The following is a 7,506-nucleotide window of genomic DNA, read 5'->3' as shown; positions in this document are numbered from 1 at the left end:
CTTATAGTCAGAAAAAAATCCTAATCTCTTTTATAAATTAATGTCTCTATTAAATTTTTTTATTTTTTATTTTATTATAATTTTCCATAATATAATTTTAATATAAATAATATATAATATAATTTTAAAAAATATATAAATATATATAAAAAAAATTCAAAAAAAAAAAATGGGGGAGCCACGGCTCCCCCCTGTCACATCCTAGGTCCGCCAGTGGTTGGACGCATCTTGATTCTACACACTTTGATGAGTACACTGATCGATCTTTGTTGCACAAGTGTCTACTCGCCCCTCCGACTACAAGCCACCACCTAATAGTCCACACGCGAGAATAAATTGCCACGACCACAATCCGCAACACCAAGTGGAGTTCCCGAAAACGAACCGCAGTTCATAGTTATCCCCAAACTACCAAACTCAATCAGTTACACTGAAGAGGGCAATCTTCCAAAACCTCGCCGTACGAGCCACGATCTCGCACACTCCACTAGACTTCCAAAACCACAAGGCTACAACCTCGAGTGGTCACGTGTTACCCCAATACAAGTTACACTCGTAACTGGGCCCCTAACAAAGCATCGCCTCATGACCTCCATCCAAAGTGGTGCAGGAATCCTCCTCGCGATCCAACTCTGCACCCAAAACAGTCTGGCGCACTTCTCGTGTTGCTAGGCGGAACTTGGATCTAGACCGCTTGGCAAACACCTCACGCCGCTAGGTGCCATACGCTTTCCAAAGCCTCTACCAGATCTTTTCCACCTGGCGGGGTCACATTTTCCACCAAGCGCCATGCCTTCCAAGCTTCTCTAGTTTTCCTTTATCACCTGACAACACACCCCAAGCCGCTAGGCAGCACACCCCAAGCCGCTAGGCGCCACACCGATAGCGTCACTACTATTGGTTTTTGACACTTTGAAGCAAGTTCGAAAGAACCCCAAGCACTATACATATAATCCATAACATGAAATATGCTTATTCAATCATAATCACATGACTGGATCATAGTCCAACACAATCCTGAACAATCAAACAATATATAAAAGTAGGAAGAATACATAATCATTGCCCCAAAATATCGCACGGACAATAAAACAATAATAATGATAATAAAATAATAAATAAAATCAAAAAAATGATAATAATAAAAATAATAATAAAATAATAGTAAAATAAAATAATAATAAAAATAAAAATAATAATAAAAATAAAAATAAAAATGATGAAAACAATAATAAAATAAAACAAAATGATAGTAAAATAATAATAATAATAACAAAATAAAACAATAATTAAAATAATAATAATAATAATAATAATAATAATAAAATCATAAATAAAATACAAAAATGATAATAATAACAATAATAATAAAACAAAACAATAATAATAATAATAATAATAGGAATAATAATAATAATAATAATAATAAAATAAAAATAATAAAATAAAATATTAATAATAATTGTAAAATAAAATAAGAATAATAATAATAATAGTAATAATAATAAAAATAAAAATAATAATAATAACTAATAATAATATATAAATAATAATAATTATAATAATAATAGTAAAAATAATAATAAAAATAATAATAATATTAATAATAAAATAAAATAATAATAACAAAATATTAATAATAATAGTAAATAATATAATAATAATAATAATAACTAGTAATAATATATAAATAATAATAATAATAATAAATATAAGAATAATAATTATTATTATTATAATAATAATAAATAATAATTATAATAATAGTAATAATAATACTAATAATAGTAATAATAATAATAATAAGATAATAATAATAATTATGCCACATTTAGGAGAAAAACTGTAGACATCTTGGCAAGTGAAAAAAAGAAGAATCATGATAATTATAGCAATGATAGGGTCACAAAAGCCAAAAAGAAGAATCATGATAATCATAGTAATGATTGGGTCACAAAGAGAACTCAATACAACCGAAACAACAAGCACACACATACTCTCTAAAACCACATACAACAAACATTAAGAAGTTAGACGATCCAAGAATTTGATTCAGGAGAAAGCTTTCATGCATCAATATATAATACTATTGCATATAATCTCATTAAGATGCACCAAGCGTGTCTAACCCCTTAGGCTACCATTGCTCCTTTATCATAATTTTCCGACATTAATTACTTTATAGATTCCTTCCCTTATAATTATTATACAAATATTTATTTATTTACTTAATTTTCTCGGATCTTAAAATCACAAAGGAGTAGAAGCAACGTGTGACGTTCACGAAGAAATGATAACAGAGGAGTTCAAAGTTTTTGAATTGTACGACAATAGAATATATTTTTAATAGTAAAACTCATTAAAAAATAAAGAGTAAAAATACAAATGTTTAAAGAATGTGTAATGGTGTAAAGTTTATTAACGTTTGTGGCGGTCAAAAGAATTATCACAAATGCTAAACATTTTCGTCAGTGTATCTTAAACGTTAAAAAATAACCCTTAAAAATATATTTTTTAATCGACTAATAATATATTATCATAACTATTATTAACATTGTTCCTTCATAAACAAATAAGGAATGTCAAAGAACACAAGTGTAACACCCAATTTTATCCTGACAAATAACATTGTTTTAAAAATAAATAAATAAAATAAATAAATAAAATAAAATAATAAAATAATATATATATATATATATATATATATATAAATAAGTGTTAGATAAAGAAGGATAAAAAATAATAATAATTAATTAATAAAAGTTTTTTATTTATTTATGTTTTTTTAAGCGTTGAGTAAAATAGTTTTTGTTTTTAGGTTAAAATACTTTTTTGGTCCCAATTTTCGTAAGTTTTTTCAAATTTGTTCTAATTTTGGTTTTGTATTTAAATAGGTCTTAATTTTCGTCAAGTTTGTTCAATTGGGTCCTTTTTTGCTAACACCGTTTAAATCATTAACGGCCATGAACAGTGACTGTCACGTGTCACTTCATGGTTTTTTTGAATTTTTTAAATTTTTTTTAAATTTTTTTTAAAATATCCACGTGTCAATCCAGTAGTGTGCCACGTGCCAAAGTGAATGTTCTATATTCAATTTGGTCCCTATATTTCTTATTTTTGTTCAATTAGGTCCCAATTTCTGTTAACATTAACCAATTTGGTCCCTATCGAAGATGTGACCAAATTTAATTTTTATATCAAAGTTATAATGATGTGAATTTTAATATATTATATAAAAATATAAAAAAATGTGAATTTTAATATAAAAATTAAATTTGGTTTTAATTTGGAGAGGGACCAAATTGGTTAATGTTAACAAAAATTGGGACCTAGTTGAACAAAAATAACAAATATAGGGACCAAATTGAATTTAGAACATTGACTTTGACACGTGGCACGCTACTGGGTTGACACATGGACATTTAAAAAAAAATTCAAAAAAACCACGAAGTGACACGTGACACGCCCCTGGGTTGACACGTGTACATTTAAAAAAAATTTAAAAAAATTTAAAAATAAATAAAAATAAAAATAAAAAAAATTCAAAAAAACCACGAAGTGACACGTGGCAGTCACTGTTCATGACCGTTAATGATTTAAACAGTGTTAGCAAAAAAAGACTCAATTGAACAAAATTGACGAAAATTGGGACCTATTTGAATACAAAACCAAAATTAGGACTTATTTGAAAAAACTTGACGAAAATTGGGACAAAAAAAGTATTTTAACCTTATTTTTATATAACAAAAAAAAATATTTTCGTTTTTAATTAATTAATACATTCAGAAATATAAAATTAAAAATAAAAATTGAAAATAAAAATTGTTTGCAGGATCGGAGGGAACGGTTTTTTTTTTTTCTCTTCTATCTCAACTTCCTTCGACCGCTGCTCACCCCATTTGCTAACTAAGTGGGCACAAGCAAGCACCAGGAGGTTCACACACACTATTCATCATCATCATGATACGGTTTTCCTCTCATTTGATTGTATCCCCTCCACTCACGAAAGGGAATCTTCACAACCAAAATGAAACAAATATACGATTGATTCACACAACATTTCATTCATCTATCATCATTGCCATCCACCCTCTTCCTCACTAGCATTCACGCTTGAACACTACGCACTCTTTGTGGTTTTTTTTTTTCTCACACAAAACCCTCAAATCGGCGGCGTCAGACTTTTGGTCTAGGCTTGCGCTCTGCTCCATGCTCGCCGACGAGGTTCTCCAATCTCTTTCCCTCAATTGTGATTTTATTTATTTATTTTGATTGATTTGTGTTTGGTTGTTTTAATTGGGAGTTTCTTCCTTCTTGTGGTTATTGGTTTGAATTCATGCAATTTTAGATTTAAACCCATTGGGTGTTGTTTAGGTTTGTGATTGAGTGAGTTTTCTTATTGTTATTAGATTTTGGTTTTAATTTAATTCTAGTTTGAGTTTTTGATGCCATTTCTTTGCTGCTGGAAATTCGGATTTATAATTTGTTTTGCAGTGGTGGTTTTGAGTGGAACGAAAAATATTGTTGTTTCTGAATTGAACGAAGAAGTGCGGAATGCATATTTTAAGTTTTTAAGTCTCGCTTAGTGAATTTAATAATGGATCATTTTGAAATCAGTGAGTATGGCAAAAGAGTTGAATTCAGTTTTGGTGATTTTAATTAGGAGTCAATCAATTGATTTGGGAATTATATTTTTGTTTAATGATAATCAAAGTTTTATCTTTAAATTCTACGTCATTTCTGAGTTGTGATGTTAATAAGTGATGCTGGTTTGATGTTTGATTTAATTGTGTTTGGTACTATTTAGTTTTTGCTGATACAATTCCGTGAATGAAGGAAATTGAGTGAGGTTCATGTGGATTGGTACAGGGAATCCGAATTGACTTAATTCTATGGGCTAAGAATTTATTTGCAGGGCCAAGTTTTGAGAACGAGGATTTAAGGTTTTTCTTTTACTTTGCTATTGGCAGGAGTCATTTGCGGGAGATTGGGTATATGTGTTGGGATCAAAGATTAATACATTTAAAATCTCGAAAACATAATATTGGTGCATGTGATGGAATGGTGTATGGTTGGGTCCCATTTTAATGTATATAATATAATTTTGAAGGCATGCGAAATGTTATTTCTAGGTTTAACATGCCCAGGAAGCAAAGTAATATGGATGTTGTGATAGGGGAGCCATGTAGGTCTTTAATATTACATGATGTAGACTCACTTTATTTATTTTATATAGTCCAATAATTTCAGTTTCATGAGATTAAAGGGTTAATTCCCTAATACGTTTTTATTATGCACATTTGTTAGCTTTTTTCGGTTAGGAATTATGTCATAAATTATTTTATTCATTTATTTATTTTTGTTGTTAGTTTTTATTTAACTTTTTATGATTATGTTTAGTTTGTTTTTCTTTAATTTTTTTGTTAAATAGATTTAATCATGAGCCTTATTTTTAACATTTTTCTTTTTTTAATATTTATAAAAGTTTTGGTGTTTATACGGTCGTCTGCATCGTCTAGTATCTGATCATTTTATTCAATTTTTTTAGAAGGATAAGTTTTTGGTGTCTAATCGACCGTTTATTCAAAAATTATAAAATATGTTTTGGTATCTAATCAACCGCACGCATCACACGATACTTCTTTATAAAAATACAATAAATCATAAAATAGTTTTAGTGTCTAATCAACCGCACGCGTCACATGACACTCCTTTTAACAAAAATATAAAAAATCATAGGAATGTTTTGGTGTCTAATTGACCGCTCGTGTCACACGACACTCTTTTTAAAAAAAATACAAAATATAAAAAAATTGTGTTAACTCGACTACACGTATCGCATGACACTTATTTTCAATAATGTGAAAAGATAACTTTAAAATTAAATATTTTAATCAAGTTTTATAAAGAACTACATAGCCATGATTTCTCATTTTTAATGAGAATACCAAGGTTTTAACCCTTGTCAGGTCCCTTTCACTCAAAACATATTTTGTCCAATTTATTTCTTACTTTTATGGGAAAAATAAATATTTGACATAAACACATCTCTTTTGCAAATTTAATTAAAGGTATTGCCTTTGGACGGGGGCTATAGGGTGCTAATACCTTCCTTAGTGTAACTGACTCCCGAACCCTAAATTTGGTTTTCGCAGACTTTATTTTGTGGTTTTTCATAGTTTTCCAGAATAAACAATGGTGACGACTTCTAATTTTTTTTTAAATTAATTATCTTTTATAGTTCGTCGTCCCGTCGCAATTTAGGTTGCGACAGATGGCGACTTCACTAGGGACACCAGAGAGTCAAGCCTATTTAATCGAATATGCGAAAGCAAGGTGTTTAATTTAGATGTTTTGTTTTTCCCTTCTCGATTTATGTATATTATATATTCCTATTGGTGTATGACATATTTGTGGATATTGAACCTTAGGGTAAAAAATATGTTTTTGTATGGATCTCTTTTGTAGGTGGGGGTTTAGGTTTGCATTTTTTCTCCCTTCACACACTCACCTTATATTTTGTACATGACATGAGCGTGACCCTATACCGGGTCTGAGTAGCTTAGAATTAGAAGGGGATTTTGTAGCAGTGCCACAGTGGATGTACTTCCCAAGTGGTCATTGTGAGAACCTCAGCTAGAGTCTGTTTGCTTCATTTGATACTCTTACATCGTGTTGTTTCCCAACTGTTGTGAGATATGTCGTGAAGTGGCCTATAGCTCTAGTGACCTTTTATCCTTAGGAAATAGGAGACTATCCTGGTGAGCACATATACCTGCCTTAATCCTATGACGCGCTTTAACCTTATAAGGCACAAAGGAAAATGTGTATTCCTATAATTCCTATTCTATTTTTTTTGTATTTCTTTCTTTGTGTTTTTCTCTTTGGGTTGTAATAAGTTATGTAAATTATTCATAGCATTATGTAGTCTATAATTTTTTTCTTTTTCTTGTACATTTTCATTGTATTCATTCTAGGTAGAAAATCATAAAGATGTGTCATTTCCTTGGAGAAGAAATGGAAATTAATAGGGAATCTGGAGTGGGAGAGCATTATGGTTCAGAGTCACTAAAAAAGAAGCAGTCAATTAGAGCGAAGGGAGGAAACTTGACTTATCTTCGAGAGTTGGTGGGGAAGATGAAGACTATCCAGAGGAACGATTTTCGAAGGAAGTATGGGAATTTACTGAATCTTCTAGAGATTGACACAAAGGTTCCAGCTATTACTGCTTTGGTTCAATACTATGATCCGCCGCTCCGGTGCTTCACCTTCAAGGATTTTCAATTAGTGCCGACAATAGAGGAATTTGGGGATATTCTAGATCTACCATTATAAGGCAAGATTCCTTACAAGCATACAACGCAAAATACGTTTGTTTCAACACTAGCAGGAATCTTGAAAATACACCCTGCAGAGTTAGAAGGCAAAATGATTACGAAGGGAACCATCAAAGGCATTCCTAAGGGGTTTCTAGAGGGACATTTACGCTAATTGGCTGATAAAGAC

The 7,506-nt window shown here is 30.3% G+C and overlaps 1 long non-coding RNA gene across 1 annotated transcript; it reads left to right on the top strand.

Moving 5' to 3' along the window:
* The first annotated feature begins 3,876 nt into the window (after nt 1-3,876).
* Nucleotides 3,877-5,253, top strand: LOC114189199. The gene is made up of 2 exons (XR_003605579.1): nt 3,877-4,224; nt 4,971-5,253. It is a non-coding gene; the product is annotated as an uncharacterized LOC114189199 (long non-coding RNA).
* Nucleotides 5,254-7,506: the final 2,253 nt, after the last annotated feature.

The sequence above is a fragment of the Vigna unguiculata genome, chromosome 6 (genome assembly GCF_004118075.2).
Source record: "Vigna unguiculata cultivar IT97K-499-35 chromosome 6, ASM411807v1, whole genome shotgun sequence".
In the NCBI taxonomy this organism is placed as follows: Eukaryota; Viridiplantae; Streptophyta; class Magnoliopsida; order Fabales; family Fabaceae; genus Vigna; species Vigna unguiculata.
This window is presented reverse-complemented; position numbering and strand designations above follow the sequence as displayed.